Source organism: Carica papaya, chromosome 7 (assembly GCF_054855325.1).
Source record: "Carica papaya isolate Zhongbai chromosome 7, ASM5485532v1, whole genome shotgun sequence".
In the NCBI taxonomy this organism is placed as follows: Eukaryota; Viridiplantae; Streptophyta; class Magnoliopsida; order Brassicales; family Caricaceae; genus Carica; species Carica papaya.
In genome coordinates, this window is record NC_142315.1 from 19,343,501 (window position 1) to 19,367,622 (window position 24,122).

The 24,122-nt window shown below is 35.4% G+C and overlaps 2 long non-coding RNA genes across 2 annotated transcripts; one reads left to right on the top strand and one right to left on the bottom strand.

Moving 5' to 3' along the window:
* The first annotated feature begins 863 nt into the window (after positions 1–863).
* On the top strand, positions 864–10,101 carry LOC148253039 (uncharacterized). Its single transcript, XR_015813712.1, has 2 exons — positions 864–3,834; positions 9,585–10,101. It is a non-coding gene; the product is annotated as an uncharacterized LOC148253039 (long non-coding RNA).
* Positions 10,102–10,302: 201 nt separating this feature from the next.
* LOC148253040 (uncharacterized) lies at positions 10,303–18,404 on the bottom strand. The gene is made up of 2 exons (XR_015813713.1): positions 12,447–18,404; positions 10,303–10,693 (listed from the first exon to the last, which is right to left on the bottom strand). It is a non-coding gene; the product is annotated as an uncharacterized LOC148253040 (long non-coding RNA).
* Between the last annotated feature and the right edge of the window lie 5,718 nt (positions 18,405–24,122).

A 24,122-nucleotide genomic window follows, 5' to 3' on the forward strand; every position in this document is an offset into this window, starting at 1 on the left:
ACTTTGAAGAATATGACATTTCAATTTGGACTTATTGAAAAAACATACTCACTGAGAAAATCTTCTTTTTGTTGTGTCGATTCTTACAAACACCGCAGGAGTCCTTCGATCTTTGCCCTTCCACCACTTCACGCTCTTCCTGTTGCCCCTTTTGGATTTCGCAACCCTTCTCTTCTTCTCCTTTCCACTGCCGATGTTATCATAGTAAACTCAAAATTAGATCGTGGTCATTCATTAAGGGTGAGATATGGGCCGTCAAGATGTTATTCTCATTCCAAACTATACAATCTGCCATGCGATGTACGTATGGCATGATTAGGTCCACCTAATGCGTTTTTGACCTAGTCTATTGTGTCTCCCTTTGATTGGCTATTCGGGATACTTCAATTGCTTAGGAGTTTAATATTCCAGATGTTACTCCAAACTTGGGTTCTTTTTCGTTTTAATCCTTTTTGGAAATGACATTTCCTTTCAATTTCCCAAAATATTTCTCAATTTGCCCCTTATGAATTACTTCCTTATTGGATAACATTTATTTATTTAATTATTACATTTTATTATTCTATTATTATTATTATATTTTTATTTATGTAATTTGCCCCTTATGAATTACTTCCTTATTGGATAACATGTATTTATTTAATTATTATATTTTACTATTCTATTATTATTACTATATTTTTATTTATGTATTATATTTAAAATTGTTTATAAATCTTGATCATTACATTAAAAATCGAGAGATAATGAACGTTTAAAAATAATTGAGAAATAGTAGAGAATAAATTATTACTAAAAGAATATTAAAGAATAAATTGTAATTAATGTTTAAATTTTAAAAATTAATTTAGTAATTTGCACTAATTACAAGTAATTTAGCAAAACTTCACTCTCTAAACTTTTTCTCTCTCTAAACTCTCTCTATTTCACTCTCACAAAACTTCATCTCTCCTATTCTTCACGCCTTTTCTTCCTTTCTGTCCAGAAAACAATTATCCCGTTTGCCATTTCCACTGTCTCAAGGGTCGGCATCTCTGGTCGACCTAATTCGCCCATCTCGAAGTGACATCGGAGCACACTAAACGTTTTGTTCTTATTGGCCAGAAATCTTTCGATGTTGTCTGCGAAGGGAAAAAACTTGAGGGTTTGAGAATCTGTGAAAACGGAAGAGGTTCCCCTACCTCAATCTCCCCAAACAAAATGGAAGCCAAATGGTTAGTGGAGGCAGTTAGCGATTTTTATTGGCTACGGGGATGCGCGATATGGGGCAAGAAATTTCTAGGCGAGGATCGTCGTCTATACATTACTTTATCCCAAAGTAGAAGGGGTCGTGCGTTAGTATTGTTTGAGACGAATGGGAAATCTATCAAGCGTATTTTCATTTCGAATGGCTTTCAAGCTGGTGGGTGGTGGCGCATGATAAAAGCCATCTTTGAACTCATGGAAGCACCACTAGTAATCCCATTGGAGAAAACTAAACCTAACCGACCATTTTCCATTCCTGTTGGTTGCAATGTTAGGGGTGATCTCTCCTTAGGTTCACTGTCCTTCAACTGTCCAAGGTGCGATTATGGTATCCGTTTCTAGTTTGAGGAAAGCGGAGGGATGTCCTTCGCAAATGCGCTGAAATCGGGCTGCTTGCCCCCAATCTGAATGGAGAAGAAGAGACCCGACCTGGTTAGTTCAAAATTAAAAATTCAAAAGGGGGATCTTTTTCCTGCTTCGTGCAGAGGAAACTTTGGGCCCACTCCATCTAAACCCACCCAGAATAAGCCCAAGTTCAGCAGGGCTGAGAAAGGAAAATGTGTCGACCATGTTGGGACCAGTAAAAAAACCCAAATGATCCATGGAGGCAAAAAGGCTACTCATAAATATAAATCAAGAAGCCCAAAATCCAAATAGAGACCCAAAAGGATTCGCCTGATCCATGACATGAATAAAAAGTCAGGAGTTTTGTTATACTCCTTCAGAATCGGCGCTTGTTTCTACGCCTTCGGAGTCGTGCACTAAGCAGTTTGCAGTTGAAGACATGGATGTTCTTTGTTCTTGAAACAGGTATGTACATTATACTCCTTCCTACGAAAAATCTCTTGATACGGAATTGTTAGACAAAGCTTCTTTGCTACTCTCTGTACTAAAGCATGCAATCGAGTTGGTACTTTTAGTCATGGAGACCGATCAACAGTCTAGCTTCGATGAGCCTGTTTCCCCTCTTTCGTTGGTTTTTAAAGAAACAGTTGTTATTAATTAGCCTTCGAATGTGCCAGTAGAATGGAATGAGACTCAGGTTTACTCAGAATGGGTTCTCTAAAACATAAAAGGGATCGGCCAGATCTTGGGAGTGATTTACAAAGGTTTTGGAGATAAAGGTATAGTGTTATTTATTGAGTTGGAGAAAAGAAATGGGATAAAAGAAGCGACCAGCCCCCAAATGAAAAAAAGGAGAAAAAAATAGCAAGATGCAGGGACAAGGGAATTGAAACAGCTTCAATGCTTAGTTAACTATGATAGCAAAGAGAGAAAAATAGCAGAAGGCTCTTTAGCAGTTTCAACATCATCCAAATGATAGAAAAAACCATCTTTTAGAATGTAAGGGATCTCAATGATCTGAGTAAAAGGAACATCATCAAAAGTTGCATGTCTAGATGGAAGCCAACAATCGTGTGCTTTCAAGAAACCAAAATTCAGGCGATCAATAAAAACATCATAAAAAGTCCGGGGAAGACGGGTCTCTGTTGGATGGTTTGCGAGTCCGGCAAGGGGTAATGCTGGAGGTATTTTGGTTATATGGAACAAAGATGTTGTGGATTGTAAGGACCAGCTCTTAGGTGTAGCTAATATTTTCTATATTTTTACCAGCTTGCAAAAAGGTGTTGATTGGTTCTTCACATGTGTCTACTGTAGAAGTAACAATGCTGAAAGGGCAATACTTTAGGTAGAATTATTCGAGTGTTTATATAAATAGTAACAGGGGTGTGAATGGTGGAGATTTTAATATTATTCTTAAAAGATGGGAGAGAAGCAGCGACAATTACTCTGTCTCTGAAGCCCAAGACTTCCAAGTGTTCATAAATAACCATGAATTGATTGATCTACCCTTGAAAGGTGGCAACTAGACATGGAGAAATGACAAAGAATCTCCATCCTACTCAAAGATTGACAGATTTCTAGTCAGTCAAGATGTTCCCATGGACATGTCGGGTCTCTCTCAAAAGGTATTCACTAGACCTCTCTCTGATCACTTTGCTATTTGTCTTGATCCTGGTGGTATCAATTGGATCCTACACCTTTTAGAATAGACAATAAATGGTTCAAGTCTGATAATTTCAAATCCATGGTTGAGATGGTTTGGAAAAATACTTGTTGCAAATGAACACCTAGTTACTGCCTTGCCTTCAAACTCAAAATTCTAAAAGAAAAAATCAAAATCTGGGCAAAAGATGTGGAAAAAGCTGAGGAAAGCAACATTCACAGCCTTATGACTGAGCTGGATTTTCTAGAAAATGCGGAAGGTAATCTGGGCCTGTCCATCATTGGCAGAGAAAGAAAAAACAATATTAAACTGGAGTTTTCCAATAAACTTAATATGGAAGTCATCTCTTGGAAACAAAAAACCAGAGAAAAGTGGCTCAAAGACGGCAACAAAAATACCAGATACTTCCACTCCCTTGCCAACTACAGAAGAAGTGTTAATTATGTGGAAGAGCTTCTTATTGGTGAGACTAGCATTGCGGGCAACATTGAAATGTGAGAGGAGGCATACAATTATTTTCATAATATGTTCACTGAAGAATACTCTCAGAGACCGAAATTGAGAAATCTCAACTTAAACAGGTTAGATGATGTTGCGGCCTCTCAACTAGAATCTGAATCTACAGAATATAAGGTTTATGATTGTCTAAAAAATTGTGACGGTGACAAAGTGTCGGGTCCTGATGGTTTTAACATGAAGTTTTTCCTAATATTTTGGAGTGTTGTTAAAGACAATACAATGGCATTTTTCAATGACTTTCATCAAACTTATGCATTTGTCAAATCAATTAATTCCACTTTTATGGTCTTGATTCTCAAAGAGAAAAATGCATTCAACATTAAAGATTTTTGCCCTATTAGTTTGGTTGGTTGTGTGTATAAGCTGTTCTCAAAAGTGCTAGCAAGTAGATTGTCTAATGTCATCGATTTGATCATCGGGGAAAACCAACAAGCTTTTGTCTTTGGGCACCAAATTATGGATGCTATACTTATGGTAAATGAGGTGGTAGATGATGTTATTAGTAATAAAAAAAAGAGGGGTTTTATACAAATTAGACATAGAAAAAGCCTGAGTCTCTTGGGAATCTATTGATCATATGCTTGAGAACCTCAGTTTTGGGTTCAAATGGAGAGGCTGGTGTTACAACCACATGTTTTGTTGTTTTGGTTAATGGTGGCCCATCTAAATTCTTTAAAGCTTCCAGGGGCTTAAGGCAAGGTGATCCCCTCTCCCCCTTATTGTTTATTATTGTTATGGAAGCACTCAATAAACTTTATAATGTAAGCTAGAGACGCGAGGTTGTTGAGAGGTATCTTTGTGGGAAAAATGACCATCAACTTGAATTTTTTCATTTATTTTTTGCAGATGACACTTTCTTTTTCTACAGGCTGATGTAAAGAACATTCTTCATCTTAGATGCATCCTCCTTTGTTTCCAAGTGGTCTCTGGCCTCAAAACCAACATGGAAAAATTTGTATTGATAATGCTTAGGATGAATTCTGATGGTATCCTTGCTAAAGCACTCGAATGCAAAAATGCCAACTCCCTATAAAATATTTGGGTGTTCCTCTTAGCGCCAAACATAAAGACAACAAAAGTTGGGAGTCAGTCATTGACGTTTTCAAAATAAACTGGCATGTTAGAAAAGTAAATATCTTTCCAAAGGTGGGAGGCTTACTTTAATCAATAGCACCCTATCTAACCTCCCTATCTACTATCTCTCGGTGCTCTAATAGAAAGATCCGCCTGGTTAAATAGGAGCAACTAAAAAAATCAAAGAGAGATGGCAGATTAGGCATTAAATCCATATCTAGCCTCAACAAAGCTTTATATAGTAAGTGCATTTAGAGGTTTTGGAATGAAAATAACAGTCTTTGGAAGAAAGTTATTATGTGCAAATGGTTTGGAAATAAAGTGTATGACCCTACTGTTTTGGAGAAGTTCAAGTTTGGCCTCAGTCTATGGAAGAGCATTTAGAGTTCTAGTAAAATGATCCTAGATAATTTCAAAGCAGGAGGATCCTGAGCCACCCGGTATAACCCTGCTCCTCCACAGTATCATCCAGCACCACCACAGTATGATCAGGTGCCCCAACCACAGTACCCCCTGCTGCCACCATAGTTTAGCTTGGTGCCCCAATCGCATCACCCGGCACCACTACAGTACAATTCGGTGCCTTCATCGTATCATCCAGTACCACCACAGGGCCATCTGGTCCATCCCTAGCATAATCCAGTCCATCTCCCACAGGACCCAGTTCCTCTCATGATGGACTCAAGCTATATTGAGAGGTATAAAAGACTAAATTCATCTACTTTTGCAGGAGAATCCTCCTTTGAAGAGGCTGAGTACTGGCTAGCTAAGACAAAGAATGCATTCACGACTCTTGGGGTGATTTCTGAACAGAGAGTCATACTTGTCACCTACATATTAGTGGGAGAGGCAGGCCGCTAGTGGCAACTCAAATAGGCCACCCTGCCCGTTCCAGTAACTTGGGAATAATTATTGGTGGCCTTTAATGCAAAGTACCTCCCAGAGTACATCCGACATCTGAAGGAAATAAAGTTTGCACACCTAGTCCAAGGTGACATGACTGTATCAGAATATACCCGAAAATTCCTAGAGTTGGGCCAGTATTCCCATGAGAGCATGATGGATGAAGGTAGGAAATCAAGAAAGTTCGAGTGGAGTCTCCGTTCTGAGATCAGACAACAGTTGTATGTGTTCGAACTCAATATTTATTTGACTATTCTGGCCAAAGCACTGCTAGTGGAGAGGAACCTTCGCATCTTCCCTCCAACTGTAGGGAACCTTAGGCCATCGGTTTCGCACTGCAGACCAACACTTACTGCACTTGTTCAGTAGAACAAGAGATCTAGACCAATGATTCAGGCTCTTCCTCAGATTCCGACAACAGGACACAGTGGGACTTACCAAGACTTTGGCAAGGATCATGGGGACAGACCTTACTATCGCCTCAACAATACCTACGGCATATGTGGGAGTGCCTAGCATTATGCGAGAAAATGCCTGAGGAATCAGAACTAGGCCAGACCTCCTATTCAGGATAGGACTTACAACCTCACGCAGCAGAATGCAGAAGTTAACCTAGACGTGATATAGAGTACGTACACTATCTGTAATCATCTTGCACATGTTTTGATTGATACTAGTGCCTCAAATTAATTTGTTTCACATGCTTTTGCATCAAATTTGAATGTATTACCTGAAAAATTTGATTCTGTGTTGTTTATGTCTACTCCTAGGAGTATGACACTATTAGGGGATGTTATATACAGAGTCTGTGTCATAGATATGATAGATAGAAAATTGAATGTGGACCTAATAGAGATTGACATGGAGGACTTTGATGTAATCTTAGAAATAAATTGGCTAGCAGCATATTACACCACCGTAGATTGTTTTTATAAAAAGCTTGTATTCAACCATCTTAATGAGAAATCATTTACAAATTAATAAAATTCTTTAACATTTATTCTCTCATGGCAAATTTTTCTATTATCAAGTGTTTTAACCTGGTTGTTTTCTTTAACTAGGCAAATCCAAGAAAAAAATTTGTATTTAAGAGATTTCAGTGGTTCGAGACTTCTCGAATGTATTCCCGGATGAACTACTTGGACTGCTAGTGGATAGAAAAGTTAAATTCACCATAGACCTTCAAGCAGGCACCCAGCTTATTTCGGTTACCCTTTTACTGCATGAATCATGTTGAGATGGAGGAGTTGAGGAAACAAATCAAGGAATTGCAGGATAATAGATTCATCCGATATAGTGTGTCTCCTTGGGTGCCAAAGTCACATTTGCAAGGAAATGAGATGGGACGTTAAGGTTATGTATTGACTACAAAGAACTGAATAAGGTCACGATCAAGAACAAGTACCATTTTTCCAGGATTGATGATCTTTTCGATTAGTTGCAGGGTATCCAAGTCTTCTCCAAAATATATCTGCGTTCAGGTTACCATCAGGTAAAGATCAAGGCAGAAGACATTCCCAAAACAACCTTTCGAACCAGCTACGGACACTATAAGTTCCTAATCATATCGTTTGGACTAACCAACGTACCAGCCATCTTCGTGGATTTGATGAATAGGGTTTTCAGACAATTCTTGGATCAGTTTTTCATTGTATTCATTGATGAAAGAGTAGAGAGGAACACGCTCACCATCTGACTCAGATTTTGCAAGTTCTCAAAAAAAAGAAGTTGTATGCAAAGCTAAGTGTAGGTTCTGACTCGAGCAGACTATCTTTCTAAGACACATTATATCAACAGATGGCGTGTTAGTGAACTCCGAAAAAGTTGAGGCAGTGCTTGGCTGGAAAAAATTAACCTCGGTCAAAGAGATTCGTAGCTTTCTGGGAATGACAGGTTATTATCGCAGGTTTGTGGAAGAATTTTCTAATCTAGCTGCTCCCTTAACTCGGTTCACAAAGAAGAACGTTAAGTTCGAGTGGAACGAGAACTGTGAAAGAAATTTTTCAGAGCTAAAGAAGCGGTTGACTACTACACCTGTGTTGACCTTGCCGAGCGGGATAGGTGGATATACAGTTTATAGTGATGCCTCCTACCTAGTGTTTGGTTGTGTTCTGATACAGCATGTAAAGGTTCATAACCTATGGGTTCAAACAATTGAAGAGTATTGAGAAAAACTACCCCACCCATGACTTAGAACTTGTCGTGATTGTCCATACCTTGAAAACTTAGTGCTATTACTTGTATGAGTAGACCTTTCAGATCTATAACGACCATAAGAGCTTGAAATACATATTCACTCAAAAGGATCATAACTTGCATCATAGAAGATTGATAGAACTCCTCAAGAACTATGATTGCAATATCTTGTATCACTCGGGTAAGGGTAATGTGGTAGCCAACGCACTCAGCAGAAAAAATACAAGTATATTAGCTTAGTTGATGGTTTCAGAATGCAGGGTAATAGGGGCTGCACAATAGGTACGACTTTAGGACCTGAAGAGAGTCACATGTTTGGTCCACCTGACTGTTCAACCTGAGTTGATCCGGTGAATAAAGGAAGTCCAGTCCACCGATTCTACCCTAACAGCCCTCAAGAAAGATGCAGAACAGGGAGTTAATTCAGAATTTCAAGTCTCTGTCTATCGGTTGATTAGATTTCAAGATAGGGTATGTGTTCCAGGTGACAGTGAGCTAAAAAAGGACATCATGACAGAGGCCCATAGCTCAAAGTTTGTCATGTATCCTGGAAGCACTAAGATATATCATAGTATGCGACCCTGATTTTAGTGAAACGGGATGAAAAGAGATATAACTGATTTTGTTTCCAAGTGTTTGGTATGTCACCAAGTCAAGATAAAGCATCAATGCCCAGGCGGGCTACGTCAGTCATTACCAATTTCAGAGTGGAAGTGGAAACATATCACAATGGATTTCGTGATAGAATTGCCTATGGACTCAAGACATGATGCCATTTGGGTAATTGTTAACCGGCTCACCAAGTTTTCCCATTTCTTGGCCATCAAGACGACCGACCCATTAGACAAGCTAGAAAGAATGTATATTCAGGAGATAGATTACATAGAATGCCAATGACAATAGTGTCCGACAACGACTCTAGGTTCACTTCTCAGTTCTATTCTAATTTTTAGCAAGGCATGAAATACTTAAAATATAAACAAATTATAAATGAATTAATAATTATATAGACAGTGAAAATAGGATTTAAGGTAATTAAGTATAACGAGATTATTTATATATTAAGTTAAAAACTAAGCAAATTCGGGAAAATATTAACGAATTATATATTTTTTTATTTAATTAATAAGCCACAAGAGAAGTACTAAAAGGATTTGTTATATATAGAAACCTAATGGAGGAAGTAGCAAGGGTTTCTCCATGAATATCTCATCTAACATTTAACATAAATATAAAAATTAATATCCAGATCAATGATAATTTTTGCATGTATAATTTTATTATAATTTTGTAGAGTTAATCCATTGTGACAGAAGTGGAAAAGAAATCTACTCATGTTGAATAAAAAAAATCTTAAAATTATATGTTTAACGATTTTGTTGTCTTTTAACTTGGAGTATTTTCCCACAATGTTAAGATTTTGTGTTAGTTTAGATATTTTTTGTATCAGATTTAAATAATATTTATTAAAGATTTTTTAAAAAAAATGAGAAAAATACATATATATTAGAAAGTGATTATATATATATATATATATATATATTTCTCACTATCAACACAGCTATAATTTTTAATTTTTTTTTTATTTTTTTAATTTAAATATTGATTTATGAAAGCTAATGATAATTTGAATGTGTAGAAAAAGGTTCTCTCCATCTATCATGTTTGAAATATAATTCAAATATAATCGATATACTCAAGCAAGATATGGCTCGAGCCAAATGGATTTAATCCAGGTTTGATGGCAGCATTACGTTCACATTCAATGCTATAAGCAAACTAGACTGGATGCAATGTGAATCTTGCATTTGTTCAACGACATCAGATCTGACTAAGGATGACTTTGTTGAGAATTTTATCAATGCTGACAAGGAACTAGCTGAAAATGATCTTGTTGAGAAGTTCATCAATGCCTACAAGAATGTGCTGGCTGTTTCATTTGCCACTGCCTGTTGTTTCCCTCATGCTGAACATGTGAAAGAGAACCTAAAGGATCCTAACAAGTATGTTGTTGATGCTGCCAAGGACTAAGGAGGAGGAGAAGAAAGAATAGCCAAATAAGGAGTTTGATGAAGATGGGAATTTCATTTTGTTTGACTAACTCTATGTTATTATTAATTATAGATTATTATAATAAGCAGTTATTTCTTTTGTTATCTTCTTTGTTCTTTAATTATATTATCTATCTATTGAGAATTAGAAAATATTATAACATAAAAAAAAAAAAAAAAAAAAAAAACTAGGTATAACAACAAAGATCCAATTTTTGATTTATCAATTTACTTCTTATTTTTCTAACATCAATTTTTTTTTCTGATTTCAGTATTAGCATAATAGAGAATATTTGAAGACATGTAGAAATATAAATTAGAGGTGGTATATGGTTAGGTATCAATATGACAAAACATTCATTCATCTGTTTGTATGAACGGGTAACATCCCGATATCAAAAAGAGTTTGCTGCATTTCGATAACAACTGATCTCAAGAAAAAGAACATTATGGGTTTACTATTTTGCTCATTTAACATCTCGTATTGTATACTCATACAATTCATGCCTCAAAACTTAATAGTAGCTAGTTCTCTATATTACAGCAACTAAACTCATCCAAAAATGCAGAACAAGAGCAAAACAGAAGAAGATCCAACTAGGTATCCCTCCACCAAAGCTATGTATCAATTAATTTTGTAGGCATTCTGGTTCATGGTCCGACTCCAGAAGATCTTGAATTGGTCGTTTAATCGTTTCTATAATATAATAAAAGAATGAGCTACACGGCTCAGTAATATCAATTCAAACTAAAACCAATAGAATAGAAATAAATGTGAATAAACTCTCCATTTTCATCAAACTTCTCTACAATCAGTCTCTTCCCATGCCCCTGTTATTTTCCAACAATGATTCCCTGCTTACTCTCAAAATCGCCCCTCCTCGGGTTTTATTTTTCATTCTCCCCAATTAGTTTTTTTTTTTCTCTCTCTCTCAGCCTGAACAACTCTCTGCTTCCTCTCTGTTTCTTGCATCATTCCATTTTCATTCCTTCAAATATGGTTTTGCAGCCTCATTGTTTCCTCTTCTCCAATCTTGCCTTGTTCTCTTTTTTTGTTTATTTTTATTTTTTTTCTCACTGTTTCCCTCTCTCTGCCTTTCCATTACTATTATTATTATTCTCTTTTCCTTACCCTTCAACTCCTCTTCAGACACTCCCTTTCTTCTGCACTACTAGAAAACAAACAGCAGGTTTACTCTTTCTTCCTGACTCCCCCTCAGCAGGATTACTTCTCTTTTTTTTTGTTTGGTTCTCCATATGTTTGTCCCCTTACCATCTCACTCCTCTCCAGACACTCTCTTCAACATTTTCCAAAACGTCCAACAAGACCGTTTACTCCCTCTGCCTCGACCCAACAGTCTACTCTCTCTCTCTAAAGGTTCCTCCCTTCACACAGCTTCTCCCTTCACCTGCAATTGTTCCAATTCTCTCAGCTGTCCCAAGTCCCCATCTTTATATATATATATATATATATTTTTTTTTTTTTTTCTTTTTCAGTTTTACCAAAGCATACATACCATATTTCATCCGGAACCTTATTACCCGATTCCACTGTACACATATGTCATCCATACCAGTTCATAATTATAACATTTAACAGCAAATACAAAGCGGACACATGTAATTATTTCGATTCTTCATCGTACACACACACAAACAAACAACACATTAACACTACACTTACTCAGAGTTACAGATTAAACACACACACACCACCAGAGTTACAGATTAAAATAACACACAAACAAACAACACATTAACACTACACTTACTCAGAGTTACAGATTAAACACACACGCACCACCAGAGTTACAGATTAAAATATGTTTACCTACAGGAGATTGATTTAGGTATACTGTTTCACCTCTCTTTTTTTTACTCAGTTTCTCTCTGGTTCATCTTAGTGTCTCTTCTCTATTTTCTCTCCTCTCCTCTCCTCTCCTCTCTTTCTCTTGGGTTCCCGTATCTCTATTTTAGTTTGGTTATCACCCAAATCGGTCGTCAACTATATATCTCTTACTTCCATTTCACTGTAAGTCATTAATCACATCAGTTATTTTTCTATTTCTATTAGTGTATTCAATTTCATCCTACTTTCTTATGAGTTTACCTATTGGTTCGACCGTTCTAAAGTTTTCAAATCTGATTTATTCCAAAATCTCCAAATTAATTTAGTGTTGAAAATCATGGTTGATCCACTTTGATTTATCCTCACTCAACACTGTTCCTACTACAGAACTTCTTCACTCTTCCACAAGATCGACGATACCTAACTCCACCATTTCCCATAATTTTCCTACTATGTTACTGCCATGGAAACATTCTACACCATCGCCTTATAAATATACACAATGCATTTAAGAAACACTCAAGGAACCTAGATTTTATGATCTAGGAAATTTATTAACATTTACTTGCTGATTCGGGTTTCAAGAATGAATTAGTCTTACCTCCTTGCTCTCTCAGTCGATGCGATTGTGAAGCTCCCTCCTCGTTTGCCCTTCATCTGGCCTTAATGACAGCAGCTCCCTCTCTTCCTCCGCTAATACCCACAGCAGGTCGCGCACAATTTCCTCTCCTTCCACTATAACTCGGCTCCTACTTCTTTTATAGCTAGAATAAATCAATACTGGCTATCCACTCTTAACTAAATCTAGGCCATCCATGTCTGCAACACTTATCCAGCACCCTACGATCTGCCTCCTCAGTCACACATGGCACCATCTGGGTCGTTCCTTGTTCCACTGGTACTCTCTGACGTTGTTAGAATACATGGCTACTGCTGGCTCGTCAGTGTTTACCTCGCTGACTCACCCCTATTTGTGAAATTTTCATTTTTTTCCTTTTGGTCATCCTTTTCTATTTAAGTCCCTTTTTTTTATTTCCAAAAATACCCGTATTATTTCCTATTATTTTGTGGATCGAGATTTGCTAAGATTAAATTTCATTGATTTTCTAATAATAGAACTTATTATTTACATCCTGTTTTCTTTGGAGACACCAAAATACTAACATTTTCAGGATGTTACAATATCTTCCCCTAAAAAGAATTCGGTCCACCAAATTACTACGTCCCTTGAAAAGGTTAGGGATGGCTCACCTTCATCACATCTTCATGCTCCCAGGTTGCTTCCCCCCCGGAGTGATGTTGCCATAATACTTTTACTATTGGTATTGTTCAGCCCCTTAACGTCCACACCTATATTACAAGTATGCATATGGGTTGCTCTTTGTAGGTTAGGTCTTTCTCTAAGGCAAGTGACTCATGTTGTATTTCGTGTGAAGGATCTGGGTGATACTTGCAGAACATTAACACGTGGAACACATTATAGATTCCAATTACTTCTAGTGGAATGTTATCTTGTAAGCAGTTATAGCAATTAGCACTTCAAAAAGCCCAATGAATTGAGGGTTTTGTTTTTCTTTCTTTCCGAATGTCCAGCAACCTTGTATTGGTGATACCTTCAAAAACACATGGTTGCCTACCTCAAAAATATCAAATTTCCTCCAGTTGTATGCATAACTTCTTTGTTTATTTTATTTAGTTTGTAGATTTTTTTTCTCAAAATCATTGGTGCCTTTTTAATGATTTCTTTTACTAGATTGAGACTAATTATCTTCCTTTTTCCAACTTCATCCCAACATATTAGTGATCTACACGATCTACTATAGAGTGCATTATAGGGAGCCATTTTAATCTCAGAGATTTTAGAAGCTATGGGGGTCAGATGGAACTTCGTTATAGATCTCTTCAAATTTATTTTGTTTCCACTAGAGACTACTATTTTGGATTATGTTGAATCCAAAAATTCATTAGAGTCCAATATCTCCCGGTAATGATTTATGCGATTGTTACCATCATCCAACAATGTCTGAAAGCTTTATATCCTGGTTTGTAACATCATGAAGAGTTTCTTATTACATCATAATTTCAGCACAAGAATAAATTTTAATTATTTGAATAACCTCAATGATAAGGCATGTTTATAACCACTCAAATATCATGTGTCTTGTTTAAATTATTGATCCTTCCATTTTTGGAAATTAATACGTGATTACTTAGAATATACCTATTCTATGGTCTTAAGCTATGTCCCACAAGTTTATCATATCATTAATTTGTCATTGTTGGTTTGGAGATGAATCTCTCGTGGGTTGGTGTGTTACTGTCCTCCACGCTTTCGTTGCACTACTCTAATAATGTCTACTTTAGAGGTTTGTTTTAATATGTTAGTAAATTATATAATTTTTTTGTTCTTGTTATATATAAAGTAATTGTATTCTGGGTTTATCTTTATATTATTAAGGACTTATTGTCCGAACATGTCCCTAGGACAATCTCCTTCCTTGAAAATTTATTTTGGAAGGAACAAAAAGTGTCAGGAAGAAGAGTTCTAGTTAGGTGTACTCTGTTTCATCCAATACAAAAATCTTTCTATCTATCAAGTAGAGGATGACTTAATGCCTAAGGGTTTCTGAACCAATAGTATAACTCTTATATGGCATCTCAATGAGAATTTAAACAAGTAGGATATTTAGTTTTCAAAAAAAAAAGGAAGGTCATTATGAATCTCAAAATCTATTCAAGTCTCAAATGGTTATTCAATCTCCTGAATGTTGTTTTAATATTAGGTCTACTGGTCTTAGGAACTGTATTTTCTTCGAGTTTGAAGTGGATTTTGGAAGGTCTTAGTTAGATGTACTTTATTTCATTTACTATAAGTGATTCATATTTGCTAAGTACACGTTTTATTCAATTTTCCAAAACATTCTTATCCACAAAGTGTGTGGTTATTCAGTGACTTAGAATTCTAAGTCATTATTGTAAGCCTTGTGTGAAACTTTGATAAGATTTTAAACAGGCATGGTGACCATTCTTCTTAAAGGGTATTCATGCTAACTCCTCAAAAGCCATCAAAGTCTTGATATTTATTTGGTCTTCCAACATGTTTGATATATTTACTTGCTTTAACATTTGCCTTTCCTTCTTCCTTATCATCCCATTCATCATTGATTTCGAGTTCTTCAAACTCATCGTCGCCCTTGAAAAAATCAATTTATGACCCTCGAATGTAAGCTATGAGAATCAACAATTAAATAGCACTAATCTCCAGAGATGATAAATAAAATCTGAAATTCGCGGTAAGTGTAAACATGATACTTCATATGGCTAATATATTAAACATGCTAGAGCCAGACCTTTAAACATCACGTTCACTTTTAGACATTTGTTTTCTGCCATACTTCATATACCCAATATATAAAAACCAAAATTTGTTACTTTTACATCTTTTCTTATGTTCATATGTCTAAATAAAGAAAAACTATTTGTTTCCTAAATTTTTGGAAAATTAAAATGTGAATAATTTGGAAACTATTTTCCATAGTCTAAAGCTGATATAACCTTTAATTACCACTAAAACATATGAATCACTCTAATGACTTTGGAATTCTAAACAATAAATATATTTTTTTACGAATCACGAACTCTATGATTAAGTGTCCCTGGATGACTACACAATGGTTTTATTGGTATGTGTTCTACTTCCATCTTCACTTAGGGGTCAAATATACTTTTACCTTCTTGGTGAGTGCCACTAGTTAGCCCTCAATTTACCGCAGACAATACAATTGTGTGAAGGGATGATCCTCCTCTAATGGGGTTCAAAGTACAAAAGTTCGAAAGGTATGACCAGTCGTTCAAATATTTATTTCGTTTCTTTCTAGTCTCTGATGAACTTAGGCCAAAGATTCTTTCAGAGATTCTCCTAGATTATTTGGGTATCTAAGACTTCTCCTCATAGTTTCCTTTAGAATTTGGTTTGCCTTATTTCTCTTTTCTATCCCGAGGTCGAACTTATAACTCACAGTTGTACTTCCTATTCCTTTGTCTGTATTGGGTCAATCTTTTCAATAGTAGCTTAGAACACCATTAATATCTTTTGACATTCTTTGTGTTTGACTATGATTATTATTTATTCATCACCTCTAGTTGGCTTTGGAGTGAAGCCATAATTCCTTGATCTTATATTTATCAAATTCTAACCTATGCAAATCCTACTTTTAGGATTTTGAAATGTCATACGGTCCCGTTTTTTTATTATTGTCTCCTATGTGTACATACTTTTTACTTCTCAATCTAACCTTCTTTAAAAATATTTCTAAAGGTTTGTAGTTTCGAGACTTCATATAATCCTATAGAATCCTAAGTTTTATGTAACTAGGGATGCTTTAGGAACATTGCTTTGATACCAATTGTAACAACGCACATTATTCAAGACATCAATATGACAAAACATTCATTCATCTGTTAGTATTGGCGAGTAACGTCCCAATGTCAACAAAAGTTTTCGTATTTCAATAACAACCCATCTCAAGTAAAAGCATATTATGCGTCTACTATTTTGCTCATCTAACATCTCGTATAATATACTCATACAATTCATGCCTCACAAAACTTAACAGTAGCTAGTTCTCTCTATTACAGTAGCTAAACTCATATGAAAATGCATAATAACAGTAAAACAGAAGAAGATTCAACTAGTTATGTATCAATTAATTCTGTATGCAATCTGGTTCATGCTCCGGCTCTGAAAGCTCTTAAATCGGTCCCTGTTTAATCGTTTCTATAATATAATAAAAGAATGAGCTATAAGGCCCAGTAAAATCAATTTAAACTAAAATCAACATATTAAAAATAAACATGAATAAACTCCCCATTTTCATCAAACTTGTCCACAAATCAGTCTTTTCCCATGCCCCTGTTATTTTCCAACAGCGATTCTCAGCTTACTCTCAAAATCGCCCCTCGTCGGGTTTTATTTTTCATTCTTCGCAATTAATTTTTTCTCTCTCTCTCTCTCGGCCTGGACTACTCTCTGCTTCCTCTCTGTTTCTTGCATAATTCCATTTTCATTCCTTCAAAGCTGGTTTTGCATTGTTTCCTCTACTCCAGTCTCTTCTGGTTTTTTTTTTTTTTTTTTCATTTTCATTTTTTTCCTTTTTTTCTCATTGTTTCCCTCATCATCAGCCCCTCCTTCCTCTGCACTATCCAGTAACCAAGGTTGGCTCCCTCACTCTCTACCTCTCTATTATTATTATTATTATTATTATTTTCTTTTCCTTACTGTTCTCCTCCTCTTCTGACACTCTCTCTCTTCTCCTCTGCCAAAAAACAACATCACGTTTACTCTCTTTTCCCGCCTCACCTTCAGCAGGATTACTTCCCCTCTTTTTTTTTTGTTTGGTTCTCCATATGTTTGTCCCCTTACCATCTCACTACTCTCCAGACACTCTCTTCAACACTGTCCGAAACGTCCACTAAGACCATTTACTCTCTCTCTAAAGGTTCTCTTTACACAGCATCTCCCTTTGCCTACAACTGTCCCGATTCTCTCAGTTGTCCCAAGTCCTTACCTTCATATATATTGATTTAGGTATACTGTTTCACCTCTCTTTTTTTTTTTTAACTCAGTTCCTCTCTGGTTCACCTTAATGTCTCTTCTTTGTTTTCTCTCCTCTCCTCTCTTTCTCTTCAGTTCCACCATCTCTATTTTAGTTTGGTTATCACCCAAATTGGTCGTCGACTACATATATTTTACTTCCATTTCTCTGTAAGCCATTAATCACATAAGCTATTTATCTATCTTTGTAAGTGTATTCATATTCATCTTGCTTCCTTATGAGTTTTTACCAATTGGTTACACCGCTCTGCATTTTTCAATTCCCATTTGTTCCTAAATCTCCAAATTAATTTAACGTTAAAAATCATGGCTGATCCAATTAGATTTATCCTGACTCAACACCTACTACAGAACTTGTTCACTATTCCACCAGATCGACGATACCTAACTCCTCTAACATTTCCGACTGTGTTACTGCCTTGGAAACATTCTACAACATTGCCTTATAACTATACACAATGCATTTAAGCAACACTCGAGGAACCTAGATTTTATGATCTAGGAAATTTATTAACATTTACTTGTTGATTCAGGTCTTAAGTGTGAATTGGTCTTTCTTCGCTCTCTCGGTGTGACTCCGATGCGACGGTGAAGCTCCCTCCTCGTCCGCCCCTCGTTTGGCCTTAACAACGGTAGCTACCCCTCGTTCTCCTCTAATACCCACAGTAGATCGCGCAAAATTTCCTCTCCTTCCACTGCAGCTCGGCTAACCCTTATTTTATAGCTAGAATAAATCAATCTTGATCGTCCATTCTTCACTAAATCTGGGCCGTCCACGTCCACAACACTAATCTAACACCCTGCAATCTGCCTCCTCAGTCTAACGTGGCAACATCTGGGTTATTCTTGTTCCACTGGTACTCTTAGATGTCGTTAACGCACATGGCTTCAGTTGATTGGCTCGTTAGTGTTTACCTTGCTGATTCACCCTTATATGTGAAAATTCCATTTTTTTTCCTTCTGGTCATCCTTTTATATTTAAGTCCCTCTTTTTTTATTATTTCCAAAAGTACCCAGATTTTTTCCTATTATTTTGTGGATTAGAATTTGCTGAGATATTTAATTTTCATTGATTTTCTAGTAATAGAACTTATTATTTATTTATTATTATATTTTCTTTTACATCCCATTTCCCTTGGAGACACTAAAATGCTAACATTTTCAAAATATTACAGTATAATAAGGATATCATATGCTCTACCTATGTAGAAGATAATTTTCAATCAAGTTGGCTTTGGACTTACGATTTCAAGACAAAAATAAATGTATTTTTTATAATATGATCGTGGTCTATTTAAAATTTCTAAGATCAAGAATAAGAGAAAAGAAAATTATTGGTGGGTAAAAAGTTAGTAAAATAAGATAATATTCAAGATAATTGTAAAGTTTTATGACTATGTTTTCAGTAAAAATAATAACAAAATTATTAGTTGGTGAATTTTACATTACAAATTATTATTTTTAAATAATAATAAAATTCGGCCCTGGAGCTGTCCTCTCTCGTTCTTTTAAATTCATCCCCATCTGTACTCTCTCTCGTTTGGCCTTAATGATGATAGCTCCCTTTCTTCCTCTTTTAATACCCATAGCAGATCGCGCACAATTTCTTGTTCTTTCATTGTAGCTCAGCTCTCCCTTCTTTAGTAGCTAGAATAAATCAATACTGGCCATCTACTCTTAACTAAATTTGGTCCATCCATGTCTGCAACACTAAACTAGCATCCTGCGATCTGCCTCCTCAGTCTCACGTGACACCATCTAGGTCGTTCCTTGTTCCACGGGGTACTCTCTAACGTCGTTAGCACACATGGCTACAGCTGGCTCATTAGAGTTTACCTTGCTGACTCACCCCTATTTGCGAAAATTCCATTTTTTTCCCTTCTGGTCAGCTTTTTCTATTTAAGTCCCTTTTTTGTTTTTATTTCTGAAAGTACCCTTGTTATTTCCTATTATTTTGTGGATCAAGATTTGCTGAGATATTTAATTTTTATTGATTTCTAATAATAGAACTTATTATTTATTTATCATTATATTTTCTTTCACATCTCATTTCCCTTGGAGACATCAAAATGCTAACATTTTTTGGATGTTACAATATCCCCCATAAAAGGAACTTGGTCCCCTAAATTGCTACATCTCTTCAAAAGGTTGGGGATGGTTCACCTTCATCATATCTTTGTGCTCGCAGGTTGTTTTCCCACTGGAATGATGTTGCCATAATACTTTTACTATTAGTATTGTTCGGCCCCTTAACATCCACACCTATCTTTTAAGAATGTGTATGGGTTGCTCTTTGTAGGTTAGGTTTTTCTCCAGCGCAAGTAAATCATGTTGTATTATGTGTGAAGGCTGTAGGTGATACTTGCACAACATTAACATGTGGAACACATTATAGATTACTAATATTTCTAGTGGAAACATTATCTAGTAAGCAGTTATAGCAATTAGTACTTCAAATGGCCCAATGACTTGAGGGTTTTGTTTCTCTTTCTTTCCGAATGTTTGACGGCCTTGTAATGGTGATACTTTCAAAAACACATGGTCGCCTACCTCAAAACATAAAAGATTTACAAGTGGATTAATAAATATGCAAACGAATAAAAATAGGATTCAAGTTAATTAATTATAATGAGATCATTTTTCAATTAAGATAAAAATTAAGCAAAGCCTATAAAATAAAATGAATTGTATATTTTTTTATTTAATTAATAAGCCACAGTGTGAGTACCTAAAAAATTTACTATATATAGAAACCTGGTGGAGGAAAAAGCTTGGCTATTTATGATTATCTCACCTAACATTTATCTTAAATGTAAAAATTAATACCCAAATCAATGATAATTTTTTGAAGTAAATTTTAATATAAATCTACTCATTTTAGGTGACGACCCGCACTACGTAAAGGTCGTCATCTACTATTTAGCATGCAATAATGGTAATTATATAGAGTCAAAATAAAATATTGTATACAACATCCCCTGATTTCATTGTAACATCACTTACAAAAGTATGAGTTCCAAAAATAGAGTCATGACAAAAAATACAATACCAATCAGAGAATAAAATGAAATAGATTCTGACTCAAGCACAAAGTAAGCCCCCTACTAATCTGGTTCAATATCTGAATCCTACTGATATGAAAAGATGATAATATGAACGAAATGAGCTAATCTTCAATATGCTCAGTATGTATACATAGTAGTATTCACTAAGTTTGCATACACCAACATATAATCAAGCAAGCATGTAAAACTTGTTTTACAATTTTTAATTAAACAGTGATTTTCAAACAAGTATTTTAATTATTTTCCTATTTGGTTATGACTTCATTATTCGCATTGTACAATTGAATTTCTTTAAATTTACTTGATATTGGATGTGAGCCTGAGGGTTTCTAATTCACACTAATGATTTTTGTACCTAAATGTGGTGTTACTAACAAAACTAGTACTGTGACATCTCAAATTCAAATTAAGGCATAAAGGTATTAGATACAGAAACATATTACCAGTGCATGATAAAATTGTATGCAGTTGAGCAAATTATTACAAATCTCTTACCAAAATATATTAGTTCTAAATTACACGTATATATAATTGAAACCAAAAGTGGCATCAAAATACAAAATAGCTAAGTACAAAAGGGTCACTTCTATCATTATGTGATTGGACTCATTAGAGTGTAGGAATAGTTATGCACTCAAGGTTTGTGGATCCAAGGGATCCTCATATACTTCAAGGGGTAGGTCAGCGATCGTTTGCTCACTATCTTCCTCATATGGGGAGGGCATGGAAATGGTGAGTTACATATACTCATTAAGTAAAATAATATTTAAATAATATTATAAGATTTTAAAGGTGAATAATTATTTTATAAATACTTACTATCAGGTCATGTCAGGGGTCCTTTCTTACTTTATGAAAATAATTTATTTATTTAAGAAAATATTAGATCCATCATATCATAGTTACAACAGTAAAAAAAAAATCATACATAATAATAGAGAAAATCAAACAAATCATGAAATGCTTAGATTTTCGTGTCATGCTTCACGAAGTCATTTTGACTTCCATCTTTAAGGGCAGATACGGATTTTCAATTACCTATGTAGAATGATCAGATTAGATACAGATAACGACAATTTGTTCAGGCACATTTTCACCTTGCTAAACCATGGTACGACCTATAACCACGGTCATAGGTACAACAATCAAAACAAAATCATACTTAACAATAGAGAAAATCAAATAAATTATGAAATACTTAGATTTTTGTGTCCTGCTTCGCGAAGTTATTCTGACTTCAATATTTAAGGACAGATACGAATTTTTTCCTACCCATGTGGAATGACCAGATCAGATACAGATAACAACAATTTGCTTAGGTACATTTTCGGCTTGCCAAACCATGGTACAATCTATGACCACGATCGTATTGACCATAGTGGTCCTATCAGATATTCTATAGTCACAGCAGTATATAGCCAAAGGTGATCCCTAACAAATATTCGCGTCATCGCTCTCGTTAAAGAGTATATCGTCATTCATAGGGAGTTGTCCTCTCATGTCTTTTCAGACCAGATGGGGGAGGGGAAAATAGAAATTCCTCATAGATAAAAAGTCTAAGAAGACACTTGATGCATTATACATGTTAATACATGTACTTTTCGGACCATTCAAGCTTCATTCCCCTTCTTTTTTCTCTTTATATATATATATATTTCAAACAATATCACCGGATTCATGTTATTTAATTTACATGCAAATTATCAAGTGCCTATAAATCACATAGTATGCTTGAAATCAAGAACAAACCACTTTATTGGAACTATTAAATACAAAACATGGAAGCACAAAACACAAAGTTCATAATTTTTAATTTTTCTAGCAATACTCAAGATGTTTAAAGAAATACTAAATTCTTTACCAAAACCTTGAAGTTTTCCTACACCTTTTTTCTTCTCTCTCTAGATCACTCCTTCTCTCACTAAGTTCTTGGAAGATAGAAGAATGAAATGGAAATGATGAGGAAATAGGAGAAATGGGTCTCTATTTATAAAAAATGGAGACTGTTGGATTTGCGTCAAGTGGCAAAATTCGGTGAGGAGAGAGAAAATTAAGTGAAAAATGGACGATTTGATACGACGTGATGACAACACAAAAAATGGAGGAAATCAAGTGCATATAAATCACATAGCATGCTTGAAATCGAGAACAAACTACTTTATTGGAACTATTAAATACAAAACATGCAAGCACAAAACACAAAGTTCATAATTTTTAATTTTTCTATAAATACTCCTTAAGATGTTCAAAAAAATACTAAATTTCTTACCGAAATCTTGAAGTTTTCCTACACCTTTCTTCTTCTTCTTTTCTTCTTCTCTCTCTAGATCACTCATTCTCTTACTAAGTTCTTGGAAGATAGAAGAATGAAATGGAAATGATGAGGAAATGGGAGAAATGGGTCCCTATTTATAAAAAATGGAGACCATTGAATTTGCATCAAGTGGAAAAATTCGGCAAGGAGAGAGAAAATTGAGTGAAAAATGGACGATTTGACATGACGCGATGACAACACAAAAAATGGAGGAATATTCCTCCACCAACGGCGACACCTCGCCCAAGGCGGTGCATGGTGCCCAAGGGGGCAGCGACACACTACCCGAGGTGACAGTGCGCCACACAAGGCTAGTCGCGCCTACTGCACAGACGATGCATGCTAGTGTGCGACATTTGGCCCTGTCGGCGCATGACAAGACGCACGCGCAGGACCGGACCCGTGTTCTGTGCGGACGGGACAGATGCATAGTGTGCTCGTCTTATGCTTAGTCGTGCGCACACGCTCATGCATAACGCGCGGGTGAGCCTCTCTCGCAGGTGTTTTCCTACAGGATTTTCTCCCTTTTATCATTTTCTCCTGAAAATCATTTTCTTTAAATGAGATAAAATAATAATAATAATAATAACGAATCAAAATTAAAATAAAATAAAATAAAAGTAAAAATAAATAATATAACGAAATCGATATAAAATTAAAATTACAAATTTAAATCACGAATTACGATATAAAGCTAAGAAATAAATTTAAATAAGTTCAGGTGGCTTTAAGACCTGAATAAATAGGAGTTTCTATATACAAATTTAGCGCAGTGGTGAGTGAGGTGTTATAAGTACCATTGTGGGATTAGGCTTCCCACTACCACATGGACAGGGACACAACCGAACATGCAATGGATAGGCCACAACAATACTTCGTCAAGTGACCCAATAAAAAACATGCATCCTAATCACGTCTTAAAGGGCTTTCATCCATCAATATGCAGGGTTTACCACCCACTGAATTTTAGTTATACTGTTATGACAAATTTGAACTTTTAATTGATGAGTTTTCTTTTGAAATTTATTGTTGTAGTTGTATCCTAATTTTATACTTAGATTCTTTTATTTCACTCATTCAAATACTTATATCCTTCTTATCATAACCTTTCTTTTGCTACTATTTTTTATTATTTGATATGTTCAATATTTAGGCTTTGATACATAATTTGAGTTGACCTAATTTAATTAATTTTGTTTGTTTAGTTTTTATACAATTATTATAGGCAGTGTATGTAAATTTAATGATTGTTTTGTTTGAATTTTTTAGATTAGATTTAATTTT